Raw genomic sequence first — 17399 nt, 5'->3', positions numbered from 1 at the left:
GGGCACACCGCGGGGCACACCGCGGGGCACACCGCGGGGCACACCGCGGGGCACACCGCGGGGCACACCGCGGGCTGGAGGTGAGCAGCGCCGGGAGCAGCGCGGGGAGGGGGCTCGGAGCCCCGCTCGGAGCCGGGGAGCCCAGGGGTCCTGCCCCGGGGTCGGGCCCGGCCACAGCGGCGGTAACGGGGCAGGGGGCGGCGGTCGGGGGGGCGGGACGCCGGAGGAGGCTCCCGCCGCCTCGGGGGCCCCCCGCCCCAGTGGAAGGTTGCCCCGGGGACCCTGCCGCTCCCCGGGAGCTGCGGGTGAAGGTGAGAGGACGGAGCGTATGGGGGTTGAGGGGGAGGGCCGCGGGTGTGAGGAGGCGCAGGGCCGGGAGGGGGGTGCCGCGGGTCTGGGGGAGCCCCGGGACTCCGCGCCGCCCCGCAGCCCCTCGGCGGTGCCGGGTCATGCCGTGCCCCCCTCCCCGACCGTGCCCGGCCGGCGGTGCCGCGGGACTGCCCCGTCCCGGGAGCTCCCCGGTAACGGCGCTGGGGCGGCGGGGGCCGCCAGGGTGCCTGTCACGGCGGCGGGGGCGCCGCGGGGTCCCCGGCGGCGCTGCGAGGCCGAGCGGGGCCGGGGAGGGCGTGGGGGGAGGGAAGGGAAGGCCCCTGCAGAAACTGCAGAAGGGGCTTTAAAAAGGAAAAAAAAAAAAAAAAGTGTCGGGAGAGTTTCTGGCTTGTCTGGAAACAGCAAGACTAATTGCCATGCGCTTCCGGTTTGAAACTGGCAGCAGACAACATCTTGAAAATGAGTCACTGCAGCTCACAAAGAAACTCTGTGGTTTTCTCCCTCTCAGGTTTATGTATTTGCTCCTTTTTACAGTTTCCTTTGTAGTCTTCTGCCTTCTCCCCGGCCCTTCCCCCCTCGGCTTTCCTTAGCCACCTCCTGCCCCTAGACCCCCTTGGCCGACGTGGATAGTTTCCACGACCAACTGAAAAGAAAAAAAAAAAACCCACAAAAAAATGTTTGTAAGGGAAGGAAAAAAAAAAGAGACAGAGAGAAAGGGAGAGAAAGTGGAGAGTTGTTGTTGGATCTGGCTTTACTGAAGGTTAGAGGGACTCTGATGCTGCAGGGGGAAAAAGTTCCCTGAATTTTCCACTGGCTGCAGGAAGAGAGCCCATTTAGTCATGGCTAAGTAATGTCTGCACACACACCAACTAATCTCATTAGGAGTTTCCGTTCCCTAACACAGGAGGGTTTTGTGAAGCCCTGTCAGCCTTTCTAACGTTGCAGTTGAAAGGGAGACAAGTTACATCTTTATTTACTTACGTTTGTAGTGCTAAGACAATTTTATACAATGCAGCATCTTTTCGGTCATGAGGACTCCATCTTCAGAAGTCAATGGTTACATTTAATTTCTAGCAGAAAGTCGTGGTTTATCTCATATTTTGCTCATATAGACTTTTCAATTATTTTGGATTAATGTAATTTATCCATAAATATTTCCATGGGGTGAAGCACATAAATGGAGTATGCAGAAGGCTGCGTTATGAGAAACATGTTCTATCCATCTGTGACAGTTGTATGTAACTGCAAGATTAAAAGACTTTTGAGCCAAGATACTGAGGTGATGGGCATATTTGAAAAGCGTATTCACTCACGTAGCCTTCCTGTATTGGTGCTTTACATGTCTCATTTTCAAGTGATTTTGTACGTACCACTTTTAATTTAGTGGTTTGTGTAATTATTTCATGATGATTTATTTTCACAGCCGTCATGAAAGAAGTCCATGTTCAGAATTAGAAAGATTTTTGCCATGCCCCACCAAACTTTTTGCAGAAAAAAAAAAAAAAGCCTGGAGCAAACAAAGAAAATGGATTCTTGCTTGCAAGTGGGTTTTAGCTAAAGGAAATGTCAATAAATGTGAATAAAATGGCATGTAACAGGAAATAACACTTAGCTACTTAATTGAATTATCATGTGATAGCATTAAACTAGCAAATATTATGCACAAAAGTAGTACTTGCAGTATACCACGTGTTTACTTTTGAGGATCTTCAGTGTTTCCTGTACTTCCTATGTCCAAGTGGCACAGAAAAGTTCTTCATTAACATCACTTTACAGAGGACTTTTATTAGTGGATTAGTGACACAATCTCCAGACACAGATGCCTCTTGATTTTCTAGCCAGGCAATGAAGAATTTTTAGAATAGTATACAAACCAGAAAATGCCTGATCTGTTTCAATCAAATGCAGTTATCATGAAGCAAGAGAATTTTTTCAGTTTTGTAGGTTTATTTCTTTTGTAAAATTCTAAATTTTAGAGAAAGAGGTGCATTATTGGGCATAATGTTCAAAAGTCTTTTGAATATATTATAGAACAATTAGTGTGATGTACAATAATAAACCTCTTACTGAAGAGTGTTTCCTAGCTCTTATTATCTCTCTTTGAAATATGGATATTTAATTGTCCACTTACTGCATTAAATATTGCTGGAATTTCAGTGTGCCATCTACATGAAGCACACACATACATACATACGTACATATATATATATATATATGTAGTCTATCCACACAAATTTCATATATTGTGTTCACTCAATTTAAGTATAAAACGCCTTGATGTCCTATAGAAAAACAGATGTAGTAATAGTGTAATGGTTGTATGTTCTGTAAATTTGAAAGACTGAATGAGAAGTAATCTGTAGATGTGTTAAAAAAACAACGGTTCCGTTTGAAATAGAAAAAAAAAATCCAAATAATGTATGATAGTTTCCACTCAAATAATAAAAAAGTATTAAAGGCATTTTTACTGTAAGTATTTTATTCTTTACCTCTTTTAATTTACAAAGTATAAAAGTGTATGGGAAGAATATATATTATCTGTTAAGTGTTCAGATACTATCATCTTTGCTTACATCTTGATTTTTCAAATCACCTCTGTGAGTTGTCCTAAAAAGAAAAAAATCTACAGGTTTATATCCTTTCTGATATCGCTGACTCTTCCTGGATGCAACATCTGAAATAAGCAACACGGTCTCAGGGAAGAAACTCAGCTACAGCTTTCCTTGTAACTGTTTATAATACTACGCACATGGACACTTTAATATGTAGAAACAAAAACGTATTTTGTTTTATTCATTAGCAGTTCTCACTGCTTACTGATTCACAATGGTTCTTTGCTCTTATTACTTAATGTTACTTTATTAAACTTCAGTCATGAAAAGAAATCAAATGTTTCACTCCAAAGACTGAGGTATTCCCTCTTTGCTGTGCAGAAAGTCCAATTATGTAAATTGTACCTACTCGCTGTAATGCCCTTCTTGGGTTGAAGGCATTCTTATGACAGAGGTATCCTTAGAGGCAGGTGTTATTAACCAAGTGATCACAAATACTGATCAAAAACTGGTTCTGAAGGACTTAGCACAGAATGAAAGTCAATTTGCAGGTTCACCAAGGTACCTGGAGCTTGTTGCTTGCTCTGAGGCTCGTATGTTTTAATGTAGGAAGGTAGGTATACATAAAATGGACATAGAGGTCCATCAGCTGTATAATACAAATCTTAGCCTTGGAAATGCAATGACATGACAACATGTTACTTCAGAAGAAAGAAATAGGTGCCAAAATAAACAGACCTTTGGCTACTAAGGATAAAGGAGCACAGGATAAGAGTGGAAGCACCAACGCATGGTTATTTGTGATGCATGTGTTTATGAAAAAGTATTTTAGCTAATGTGTCTTGGTGACACCATGTAAGCTTTGTAAGCTCATGTAGTTACCATTATCTCCGTGAGTGGTTCTCTGTCATAGTGCTAAATAATCTAAGAGAGCGAAGAACTGATAAATTAGCTACTACTTCCCATAAAGGTATGGCAGGTTGGACTCACTTGTGCAGTTGAGGTGATTTATCAGTCCCTGGTTTTCTTCTGGTGGAGGTGGGTCCAATGCGCAGCATGCTGTTGCTGGAATCAATTTTGGGGCTGTGACACTGATTATAGGACAGTTAGCCTGGGCCAGTTTCAAAGAGTACTGTTGGTTTTGAGCTGCTGTCTATCTCTGGTAGCCACACCCAATGGTTCGTGCCACAGGCTGTCACCGACGGGCCTGTGAAAGTCCTGTTGCGCCGTATATCCCGGGATTGATTCACCCTGGCTTTCTCAGTGTTTCCCACAATAGGGAATCTCATAGTCTTGAATCATTAGGCAGATGTTTACTTTGTCTGTGGCTTGTTAAATGAATCAACGAGTATCTGGAGGCTGTTGAGAGCTCTTGAAAGACAGAATATGTCTGTTCTCATGTTGAAGTATTTTGTTGAATAATGAATGATTAAAGATTTAGTCACGATTTTGAGCAGAATGTCAAGGTGTAGGCACAGGAAGTCCAGCTCATCACACCACAAAATACAAGGCTGCATGGATGGAAACAAAGCAGATGAAGCACAAAGTAGCTGTCATCTGTGCACTTCACAAGAAGAAATTCATCTTTGTCCTTAAAACTTACTTTAAGTCATTGTGGTTTTATATGTCAGTAATTATATCAGAATTCAGGTTCTTAAGAGTTTGCTGTTAAGAGTGGATTTTAATTCAAAAGCTCTTTGAAGGACACATGCCGCTTTTATAAAAGCAAGAACTAAAGAAAACACCTGCCATAAGCGTTGATATGAAAATATTACAGAGGCACTACCTGCCACTTAATAAGTGTATAGTCTTTCTGTGTTTCTAATATTGTATGAATACTGTGGCAGTTTTTTGCAGTATTAAAAAAGTACAGTGGAGCTGTTGATCTACTTAGTCAATGTAATTCATGGGCAGTGTCTCATATTGTGCTGAACAACTAAATATTTAAGCAATATTTTATATTGCAGTTAAGAACATCAGAGGCCAAATTTTACCATGGCCCAGGCAGGTAATGAAATGATACATTTTTTACTCTTATGGAGTTAGAGTTTCCAACACCATGATTTTGGGCTGCTTAAGTAGCATTGCTGTGTTTAACCAAGAGTAGTGGGGTTTGTCCTTTTTGTATCTGTGGATCCATAATTATTTCTGAGCAGTCATGCCTGCTGTTGTAGTGCTGTGGTGCTTCTGCCTTGCCTTCAGGAGAAAGGTGCATTGACCCCTGTGGGCATGGCCATGTGTTGAAAACTGCTCACCTGTATGATGACACCTATGAACTTTTAAGATAAATACCAATTTAAATCAATGTAAAGAAAGGTTTCTGAAGACTATAACGTGATCTGTCTACATCTGAGCAGTTAGATACAGCTCAGGATCTTCAGGAGAAGAATTTCTTTAGGAAGCTACACACTTTGTTTTGATCTTTTAAAGCACTTAGGCATGTATTTACTTTTGAGTGTGTCAGCACTTCTGTTAATGCACTGAGACCAACTGCATGCTGAATGTAACTAAGGCATTGGAGTAGCTTTTGCTTGCTCTTGCAAGGGTCGTCCGAGTCTTCCATAGCTTTACTTTACATTTTGCAGTGTCAGGATATACTGTCTGAACAATACTGCCAATTCTGTGGCTTCTCCCAGACCCATTTCAGGAGTCATTTCACACATCTTTATCTCTGCTTATCAATTTACTACTCATTATATGAAGATTCAGAATATAACTTGAATGATCTTTGCAAATACTAGTTTACTACATATTAATGTTTTTTGGCTCTCATGCAAAAACCCTGTCTTAGTTTCTTGAGCTTTAAAGTATACAATTTTCTTACCTTTTGAATCCTAACTTGAAGATCATTTGAACTACTGTGAGAGGAAAACTTGCATCTTACACATTGTTTTTTAGTTTTAGCTGTCATTAAATTATGAGATTAATCATTTGTAAATTTTATGATTCTTAACAATCATTCAAAATAAGTAAAAGCTTTCTAGGCACTAACCTAAGAATTAAGTCCCATCAATACAATTTTACAAGATGGGTCTTTTTCTGAAAACATTAATGAACCAGCAAAGATGTTGTGTAAGATATGCTTCCACAGTTGTACAAAAAAGAGTAGACTGGTATTATATGCTTCATCTAAAGAATCTAAATGTTTTTAATCAGATGTCCTCCTGTAAGTTTCCCACCCTCATTTTGCAACACAGCTGATAGTTCATCTGGAAAACAGATTTCTATTCTGCATCCATTTGCCTCTAATGTGGTGACAGCACCTCTTTACTGTATCTCTGTATATTTCTTCTTTTTGTTGTTGTTGTTGTTGTTTGGTTTTTTTGATGAAAATTGATCAAATGTATTTCAGTTTATGCTTTTTGAAAAGGATGCTAATGACTGCTTTTGTTTTTAAATGTTTATATTGTGGTAATGTTTGAGAGGCCCTTGCTGTATCAAGTCACAATACAGCACAAAAATTTTATAGACTGAAGTACCACCATTATCTCTTCCCAGCAATTAACAGTAATTCATGAGAAGAAACAATCTTTAAAAAGCATTTAGAAAGTTAGAACAAATTCCTATTGCAGCTCAGTTAGTGAAATCTGGAGAAAGCTGACTACCTTCAGAGAATTTCTTCCATGGTACACTAACATAGCTGAGATGGGAATGTGTGTTCAGATTTTAGATAGAGACCTCTGTGAAGTCCAGTGACTCAGAGCAGACTCAGAGCAACTGGCGTGTGTGGTTAGTTTAGCAAACTGTGAGTGTAGAATAGGGCTGGTATAGAAAGTATGTTTAGGAAGGACACTGGGGAGTGTCCAAAGCAGGGCAACGCTGGTGAAGGGACTCGAGCACAGGCCCTATGAGGAGAGGCTGAGGGAGCTGGGGCTGTTTAGCCTGGAGAAGAGGAGGCTCAGGGGAGACCTCATCACTCTCTACAACTACATGAAAGGAGCTTGGAGCCAGATGGGGGTCGGTCTCTTCTCCCAGGCAACCAGCAGTAGGACAAGAGGGCACCATCTTGAGCTCTACCAGGGGAGGTTTAGGTTAGACATTAGAAAGAAATTCTTTACAGAGAGAGTGATCAGACATTTGAATGGGCTGCCCAGGGAGGTGGTGGAGTCACAGTTCCCAGAGGTATTTAAGAAAAGACTGCATGTGGCACTTAATGCCATGGTCTAGTTGACAGGATGGCCTTGGGTCATGGGCTGGACTCGATGATCTCAGAGGTCTTTTCCAACCTGATTGGTCCTGTGATTCTGTAATCAGAATGACTGCAGCACTCCTTCAGTACTGCTGCTTCAGTGCTGAAATTCTGTGATGAAAACTATTCCAAACAGAGCAGTATCAAGGCTAGATTGATTCCCTGGGAGTAGGGTGCAATAATACTGACTGTGCAGTCTCATCCAAGTTGAGGAGAGGGAGCATTTTGTATACAGCAAAGTTTTCTGTAATCATTGAAATAGTGTCCCACTTGTCTCTCATCCATAGTTTGCAGCAGCATAATTTAAGCACACAGGACACAGACAGTATAGGAGAGTAGCAGCCAGATCTTCTGTTGGCTGAAATCTGATGTATTCTATGGTACATTTTGTTGGATATTCCCATGTTTAATGAACGATGTTAGGGGAAATGTGTAGGTGTGACCTGCAGGTTCTTGCTGGTGTAGTAGGCAAGTGAAAAATGTGTGAAGGTAAGACTCTTTTAATTGGATTTTCATTTAGCTAGTACATGATAAACACATATCAGAACTTTGATTAGCACTGAGAAAGAAGAATAGCAGACCTTTGAGATTTTTACATGTAACAGTGATTCTTAATTTAGGTTTTTACTATGAGTTAATAACAGCATTTAAAGTGAAAAATACAGACCTTGACTAGTGCTGTGATTAGTTGCTCATTTTTTAGGACTAAAGAACTTACACTCTGGCTCATGCTCCAAGAACTACTGCAATAGCACTAATGTTTTGTGAACAAACTGTCCAGGTAAAATGACTCTATATATGTAGGTTACCATCCGCTGAACTGTGTTACACCATTTTCTGTGTAATGCTATGACTGACTCCTTGCAACATGGCAATATACAGGTAAGCCAGTATGTTATTTAGTAGTTTAATGGCTCATTTTGCTAATTCAGCAAATTCTGAAAATTCAGCATACATCGTAAGGCAAGCTCTGACTGCCAGTCTAAGCTGTGATGATCTTGCTGTGCTTCAGGTCTCATGAAAATTGCCAGCCCCCTTGGTTTGTCTGAACAGAACTCCGAAGACTCTTTCCTGTCCTTTTGGCCAGGTTCCTTTCTGCTCACAGTATAAAAAAAGACCTTTGTGTTTATCTAAGTATTAGTCTAGGAAAAGTCAGTGGCAAGGGGAAGATTAAACATCTGAATATGAAATGTATTAAAGCAACATTTGAGACAGCAGATAGTATTAATACACCATTTAAAATATTAGGGCCACTAACATAAGTTACAAAGCATTCAGTCTGCTGTCACAAAATTGAAAATTTTAATATTTCAATTAAAGAAGGGAGTTCAGATAAGGAAAAAGCATTTTCATTTGAGATTAATCATCACTTTATATGTCAAGTAAACTTTCAGAATGGCCACTGTTCCTGGAGGTTGTAACCTCTGCCTTCTTTAGCTCTGGGACCGTCAGAAATTTTATACAGGACAGTCAATTAATCATGACCTGTGTCCTATCGATGCCGACAAAAATGTAAGAGAAAGTCATATGGGAAAAATAAACATATAAGGCTGGCTTTGAAAGCAGGAGTCCCTTGGATTGCAGCATAGCATGTTGCCAGCATGCCACAGATGTGCGCCACATGAACAGACAGAAAGCAGTGCGAAGAGTCTGCATTCATTTTATGTCTGTCCCAAGGTGAACAGTTGGAGCCATTACGGATTTCTGTAGTTTTGTTTACAGCTCACTTTAGAAGTAATTGAGGAGGTTATTTTTAAGCCTTTCACAGGGAAGCAAGTAGCCATATTCCCTCCTGCTAAGAGCTTTCAGTCCAGTGGGATTAAAACTGTTTCTTGAAGTGCATCCTTACAGAGAATGTGAAAATACTCGTGTTTTAAAGGCGGTGTCATCACACCTCTGCTTGGCAGGCAACCAGTCCTTTGTTGTATTAATTTAAAGGTTGCAGAACTTTCTTCCTTTGGACATCTGCCTCCGGCTTTCTTTGACTTAGTTAAAACAGTTAAAAACTGCAAACATTTTATTACCAAATGTACCTACTGAAAGCATTACTGGACATGTGTGTGAAGGCTTTCCTTTCTGCAGTGGAACTTGATGTTATTCCTTAATATTTTGCTAGATCTTGCTGCTGTCTCTTTTATGTTGCTCTTAACCACAGGAGGCTGTTTATTTTTTTAAATGTGCTGGGCCATAACAGTGGGTATTCTTGCTTGAGAAGGAGACCTTGTAGATTTTTACTGTAAATAATCTTTTAAATTAGAATTTAAAGTTAAGAGAAGACTAATATGCAGGAGTGGCAGAGTAGGCATACCTCACGTGGCTCTTTTAAGTAGATTGGGTGGCAAAATCCTCTCTGCTTTTTTGGCACATCCTTAAACCAGTCCAGCTTTGTGTGGCAATATTACTGTAATTTTGCAGTAAATTGGAACTTTTGTGCTAGGGCACCCCTGTAGCTTTTTCTAATGTTTCCACTGGGTGGTGCTGCAGGAATTCCTTTTTTTTTTTTTTTTTTTCCACTTGAATCTGCATTTCCCAGAAAGACGCCTCTAAAATATAATAGGAGGAAGTCCTGATTTAGAAAGTTTTTGCAGTTTCAACACAATGGAAGGACTTGGAGGATGCTCTGACAGGAAATGTCCTGGTTGCTGGATGTGGAAAAATTACCGGCATTCTGTATCATACACATAGTCGGTTCTCTAAAGTGTCCTGGGTGTGGGTTACACCACTAGTTTGATTTACTACCTTTACAAGAGAAAGTTCTGCGTCAAATGAAATGAGGTATATTTACACATTTAGTTGTGAGCTTATTTTTTCAACCCCAATTAAATGAGCAGTAAGATCTCCTTTGATGTGTATTTGAAAACTTTGAGTAAACAAATGGATATTTGTTCTTCCTCCTTTCTGGCAGAATCACTAACTCTTCACCAGCCACATCCTATTTATCACCCTTGAAGCATCTCTGTTGAGAAATAAAGTGTTAGGACTGACTCAGCCTTTTGCCTTGTTCATTCAAATGTTTCTGAGCAAACACTTGGGCAGATTTGGCAATTGTCTTTAACCTCTCATGATATATTCACTGTCATACGGATGAATTTTCAGTGAAAAATGTTATGGCTGACAGAGTTTTTGATTATTTTAGGAAAGTTTCTTTTCTTGATTGCTACTCTTTTGCTTCTGTAATTAAATGCAAAACCAGCGTGCTTCAATTTTTTATGGAAAGAAAAATTGTCCTAGAAGATTTATAAGCTGTTCAACTTTTCATACAGACTGTAGAACTATGTTTAGAATGTATATAGAGACTACCTTATTCCATATAAACTCTTTGATATTTGTTATTATGGAATGGAATTGTTTTGGTGATTTCCAACATGAGTTTTTTAAAAAACTCACATAACTGTTTATTTTCTAAGTATTAATATAATTTTACGTGCATTTAGTTAAGCAAAAATCTCTATTTCTAGTACTGAGAAATGATGGTTAAAAAAAATAATGTCAGAACAGTCACATTCTTGCACATGTTATTGCAGTAGTCCTTTCAAGGGTTAAAATGAACCTGAGACACTTAGAAAAATAAAACCAGAGCTGCTATTACAAACTGGGACAGATGTAGGAGGCCAGGTTTCCTGTGGCCCATTTTCCAGTTTCCTGGCTGCAACCTGCAGAAATAAAGGAAGCTGAATGCTAACGTGAATGAGAAATTTAACAATGCCCCACGTCACGCTGCTCAGAGAAACGTGCTGGACAGAATTAGGATACAAAACCAGTACGTGGACATTCAAAAAGTATACATACGTTTTCCAGAGTAGTTGAAGTGGTAAAAAGAGGTGTCTGTTACTGAGAAATGCTGTGTGCTTGCAAAAGCACACGTGCTTGTAAAGGAAATGTAAGTGGAGGTGTGTGCCTGCTGTGATGGGGCATACAAAAAGGAGCTGAGTCTTTTGCAGCTGCTTTGGCTACAGAAGGAATCAGCAGTTTCTTCATGTGCTAAGGGAAATAAATTTCCCTGCCCTGACTCAGCCTCTTAATCCTTTTCATGTACGTGTTTGATCACCATCTCTCTGTGACTACCTATAGGGCATAATGCTGGCTAACACCTTTTATGTCTTCTTGATTTAATTGATCTCCAGCTGTTTTTTTTTTCAGCTGCTGAGTTCTTCAGACAGTTTGTCCCACTCAGCTGTCCCTCCTCTGCTCCAAGTCCCATGACGTGGTTTGTAGCTCAGACTTCCAGATGTTGTTCCTCTGCAGACCCTCTAAAGCAAAAGGGGCTGGTTTTGATCTTAATGCCTGGCGGATTCCTAGTTTTAGCCCTCAGAACTTGTTCATGTTGATTATCCGGCATCAGCAGTACACCTCTTCATTTTAGAAATGCTATGGGAGAGCTAGCACAGAGTGGGAGAAAGAATCCAAGTAGGAAACCTGGACTTTGTGTGAGAACAGAACTATATTACAGCTGTAACATAGTTGTATGGAAGCTAAGGAGCTCTGCAGAAGTCGTGAATGCTACAGAGCTGCTTTCCAGCTTTTTGCCCTTTTCATCTAGCTTTTCCTGAGCAAGAGTCCTACAAAACTTAATGCCTCAAAAACTATCCTGCTTATCTCACAGTTCATGCCATAAATCTTTCTAATACTGAGCTTTTTATTTAGCTAGATTTGTCTCTGAGCCTCCTGGTTTTCCACTGCCTGGATTTAAGGTGGCCTGCTTATTTGCTTTATTTTGCACAGCAGGTTAATGACTGTATTTTTGGACCTTAATGCCACTTTACTGACTGACATTTTTTCATATGGAATTTCATATGTATTGTCTTGGTAAAAACAAAAATTAATGCAGCTCATCAGCACATGTATTCTTGTGTCTTAACTATTTCTAGTGTAACTTATGTAATGTTTTCATAATGTTTGTTCATGTTGGTAGAGTGCAGTCTCCATGCACTAAAGGGAGAGACAGTGTTTGGCATGTAGCCCCCTTCCTGAAGTGAGGAATTTGGGTACCCCCTTTACAGGAGCATCCTCTCAGATGGAACACTTGCTGTGGATGTCTCTGTCCTTTTCTGTTACCCTCTTCAGGAGGAGCTTGTGGTGTTAACTTGGCTGCCACTCCAAATTTAGGCATTTTTGTTAGTACCTCAATTTGGTTGAAATAAATAGGAGCAGTATTATCAGCACAAATATTCTGCATTACCTCCTTCTGGCATCAGTCCTGGACTTAAAATTTGGGGTGTGGAGAGCATGTAGTATCACACTGATGATGCAGTTGGTAGGCTTTATGGGGGGAAGCACACTGGAAGGAATGTAAATTGTTAATGCAGATGGTGTTAGTGTACTGTCACAGCTGCCTGAGAAATGGATTTTCAGAAAACTCAGTCCTGAAATATTGTTTTGCTGTCTAACACAGCATTTCCAAATGTAATTCCTTCTAACTATGCCTGTGATTATTTGCATCAGCGGTGGATCAATGGAACTGATCAAAAAGTAAAATTACTAGGCTATCTAGGTCAGGTCAAATTTTGTTTCATGGCTTAGAAAACATCTTTGACTGTCAAAGGCATTGTATAAGTATTTTAAAAATGGTAAGATTGCAAAATCAGATGTGTCAAAGTTAATGGATTAAAAAATCGACTTTTTTGTCTACATGAATTTTGATTAGGCTTTCCATGACACAGAATATATGTTTCTAACATAGGTTGCCTTTCCCATTCTGTACCATTGATGGGTGTCACTATCTAAATAAGGGCTTATATAAAACTATTTTTCTTCTAATCCATGTAATTCAGTGTGTGGTTCCATGTATTATTTATTGCCCCGCCTTCAAGTCTTGTACTGAGCACAGAAGTAACAGGAACTATTATTATTATTACCATTTAGTATTAATAAAGAGTTGAATGAAATGTGGTCACTGTAGGAAGTGACCACATCCTAACACCCCTTTCTGTCAAACTAAGGCAAGACACTGAATTCCTTTTGAGTCAGTAAAAATTCAAAAGAATTAGAGAATACATAAATGAAACTCAATGTTTTCTGAAGATTTCTAACTCCTCTCAGTCATAATGTATAATGACTTTTAATACAGGTACCAGATTTTTGGTTAAATTTCATGTCTTCTAATACATGTGTCATGTGATTCCTTTGCTCCACCACTCAAATGAGGCACAAGTTAAGCCCTAGTACACTGTGTGGCCATGCTGTCCTCCCAAGAGGATAGTTAATATATTATGGAACCCAAAAGGGTGCCTGTAGAGAAAGACAGGTTAATACTTTTATTGACCTGACTGGAAATTAAATGTTTTGCGTCAGTAAAGAAATCCTGTCACCGCAGAATCTTAGATTTTTCTGTTGTCACAGGAAGAATGGGAATTGGTCCTAGGCAGAATGGGAGCTTCAGGCAAAGTTTATGAGAGAAGCCCTCCTGCTGAGTCACAGGGTGCAGAAAGAACCCCCTTGCTTTCTAAACTCCTCAGAGTCTAGGTATGGCTGGATCCAGTCTCAGCCCCAGACTTTGTCAACAGTTTATTTCTAGAGGATTATATGGGTGTAATTAAACCTTTATACTAGATATATTTATAGAAAAATAAATTATATATTATGATACCAGTTAGACAAAAAGATCTTAAATCAGGATTATTTACTACACAGTATAGAAGCTATAACTACTAGTATAGTGCACTATTTTGAAGCAATATTGAAGCGATTATATTAAAGCTGGCAAAAAACAATTATTAAGTTACTCACCCATACCAACAATTGTGGACAATTCTCTTTTGCTCTGCCTCGAGGGGTAACCTTGAGGGGCATCCCCACTCAAGAGACACACACTCCAAGAAGGAAAACCCTGCCCTTAAAAGGTATGACTGGGCTTTTATAGTACAAAGTGATCAGATGTCTCCAGGCCAGCCGTGTCATCTCAGCAGCTTTAGGTAAGTTGTCAGTAGTATCACTTGTTTGTTCTTTTATCGGGTACTTTGTCTGCCACAGTGTCACCTCACTATCAAGATGTTTAACTTTGGGATTGATGATACGGTCTGGTTTCAGCATTATTCAACACCAAAAGCAGCATGAAGCACCCCTCTCCATTCACCACTAACAGATTTGCAAACAGGGCATTGTTCTATTTGTTTTACCCCATTCCAGGCAGAGCATCCTGCTATAACTATTCCCCTGCAAATCACATTTTACAGAATGGAAATGAAATGCAAAGATTAACACCAGTTTACAGAATTTAAGGAATTTGAGGTTTTACTTCACCATATATGCTTAGCACAAGGGTTGTGTTAAATTTATGGCTTTGAATATTCAGTGCAACTCAGACCTGAACGCCTCAAGTTTGGTGCTTAGAAGAGAAGGACCATACAATTAATAATCAGCTGAAAATGTAATTAGCATGATTTGCCTCGTGTAGGAATCATACGTATAGTTGCTATACCAGCAATATGGGAAGCTTTATGCAGGAACTCGGTGGCAGATGGAGGGATGAAGCACAATGCAGCACTGAGCTGTTTTAATCTCATTTCTGTAGGGGCAGACTTAGGTCATACCCAGTAGAAGATTTATGCATATACCAACTAAGCACATCGATGCTGAATTCAGAGGTACACAAGTCCTTTAAAAAGCCCATTCAGAGCCATTCACTTGGGAGAGCTGATGGTAAGGCAAGCAGGGTGGTGAGGAGCTGCCTAAATCTAATCCCACCACAGCCATCTGCCCTTGATCCAGCACCTGAAGTGACCCCCAGAGATTACGTGTGCATCTCAGCTGGCTGAAGAAATGAACCACTTTGAAAAAGGCGGCAGTAACCTTTTATGTAATAACCTGATGGAAGTCACATCTCCTTACTCACCAGGACATGTGATTTGTGGAGTGAATACTCCAGTAGGATGCTCTCACCCAGGCTTGTGCTGTTCATGCGTTTTACATTATGCCTATGGCTGAGTCACCTTGAGGCCCATATTCAGTAGCTAAAATGGAGTCCCAAACTGTTTACATTTTACAAATTATAAGCATCAGAAAACAAGGCTCGTAATAGAAAGTGTAGTACAAAGTTAGCTGTAGTTACCCTATGAGTGTTCTTAGGCAGAGGATGGAAGAGGCTGCAGCAAAATGCTCTTCCCTTTGAGTTCAGTTCCACCTAAACTCTCTCAAGAGCCACAATTGCTGATCATTTGAAGGAAGGTGAAGTTGAAGATCTGGATGAGAGAGTTGTGTCTCTGAGGCATTATGCTGTTTTGGTTAATGATATAGTGCTGAAGTTTGTATTGGTGCTTCTGTAATTCTCTTCCATCTTTATTTTCCTCAGATGGAGTTCTACTGACAGGTCTTTGTAGCATGGAACACCTGTACACAATTTAATGAAATTTTGAAGAAAGATATTTATAAGTTACTAATTATTTTCCAGGGCAAAAAACGTTCCATTTGTGATTTCTTGTTTGGAAGTGTGGTATGATACAAGCTGAGATTGTGCAGGGTATCACTGCATAATACATGAAACTAGGATTATTTTGAAGGAATATGGTTGTATATAACTACACTTTTTTAGCAAAGTAAATTGCAAAATTTATAAATATTAATTAGAAAGTATATATGATGTGTATGTGTGTACAGGGACACTTTATTATCTATGAAGTTATAGATAAATCATCTGCGAAAGGTTAATACTTGCTCAGATGGTGTAGTTTAAAGGAACTTTTAAAGACTGTAAAGTGAGTAATTTTCAGATATATTTAATTCTAGCTATACTTTTTTTTTCTTGCCTTATACTATGTGGAAAAGGATTTGTATGAAATTTGTATAATTTGTATTATATTTGAATAGAATTGCAGTGAAGCAAATGCAAACCTTTGAAAGTGCCAAACCATCCATATAGGCAGTTCTGTTTCAAGGATCCCTAACAGTCCTGGGAGTCCTCTAATGACCCTTGGAGGTCCTGTGTAGTTACTCTGTCATACAGCTGGGCATCAGGAATAGGTGTTTTTGTCCTTGTCATGCAGGCAGGATTCTCAGTTAATTAGGGAACTGAGGATTTTGCAGGGATAGTAAAACCATCATTAATTCTGCAAACCCTTGTTTGGCCAGTGTAGTTAGTAATTATTTGGACCAAAACACATCTCCAAATCCTGTTTTTCTATAAAACTATTGACAGCGTTCTCTAGTATCATTAACTTGTTTTATACGAGTGAAGTTTATGTAGTTTATGTTTCTTTATATTAGTGAACCTTATGCACCGTGATTTCCTTTGTGCTGGGGCAGACCTGGAGAAGCAGCTGTTCCTGCAGCCGCCTGCGTTTTTGTTCCCTGTGGTAGATAGTTGGAAGTCTTGTGCCCTCTTGTGGTCCTCACATCCAGGGAAGCGTCAGGCAGCAAGCCTGGCATCCTGTCCATGTCATCTGTTAGGGCACAAACAATAGTGTATTGGTAAACAAAATAAGCAAAAATCGTGAGCTTGTCTAGATAAAAACAAAAATATCCATTGTTCCATGCAGAGAGGTAGGTTAGGTAATAATTAGCCCCATTAGCACCATAGTCAATTAACCCAGCAATACCAGCAATAAATCTGTGCAACATAACATGTCCAAACTAAGAATCAGAAGAAGCCAAGAAAAAATTATTTGATCCAATGTTAACACGTGAAGGCTAGGAGTGTTGAAAGTGGGTGAAAATTTATTTTTTTATTTCTCTAGTTTAAAAGGTCAATTTTAGCTGCATCTTCATTAAAATGATAAATTGTTATCAGTGATAACGATCCCATCTTTTAAGTTGTGTATATGCCTGTGCTGAGTTTGAATATAGCTAGTCTTCAGTTTATCCTTCTATTGCAGTGCCTGAACAAAAGGTTTATTCTAGGAAGGGCTCAGTAGCACAGGCAGTTAGCAGAGAAAAAAATATTCAAACAACCTTAGACGTGAGACTCAGGCACTGTTAAAAATATTCCTCCAATATAGTTCTGAGCGGTACCTATGATAATAAAAGATCCCTGTTAGAGAGAGGTTCAGGGTAAATATCACTTATTTTACTGCACTTAAGGGTCCTGAACTTTCAGCATTCCTGACAAATAAAGAATATCTTTTGAGCTATTTTAATTGGCAAACAGAAGCAGCAAGAGTAATTTCAGACCCTGGAAAAAACAAAATAGGCAAAGGCTATATGATACTGGGAAGACAAGTGTGTGGTGGGAGGGGGGAATGAGTGTGGTTTCTGGTCTAATCAAAGGCAACTGCTCTTGTTGCCTTTTTTCACAGTGATGTACCTGAACAAGTTCAGTATACTCCCCGTGACAGTAAAGAGCAGGTTTTCAGTCCCATTTCAGTGGATAGTTACATCAAGTCTTTCTCCCTCTCCCA

At 39.9% G+C, this 17399-nt stretch overlaps 1 protein-coding gene across 1 annotated transcript in view; it reads left to right on the top strand.

Annotated features, from left to right (window-relative positions):
* ELK3 (ELK3, ETS transcription factor) overlaps positions 1–17399 on the top strand; it is a 37946-nt gene that overhangs the window by 639 nt on the left and 19908 nt on the right. The gene's annotated exons all lie outside the window — the stretch shown is intronic.

This window comes from Corapipo altera, unplaced genomic scaffold (assembly GCF_003945725.1).
Source record: "Corapipo altera isolate COAL_440 unplaced genomic scaffold, ASM394572v1 1, whole genome shotgun sequence".
Taxonomy (NCBI): domain Eukaryota; kingdom Metazoa; phylum Chordata; class Aves; order Passeriformes; family Pipridae; genus Corapipo; species Corapipo altera.
The sequence above is the reverse complement of the archived record's forward strand: the minus strand, read 5'-3'. Positions and strand labels throughout refer to the sequence as shown.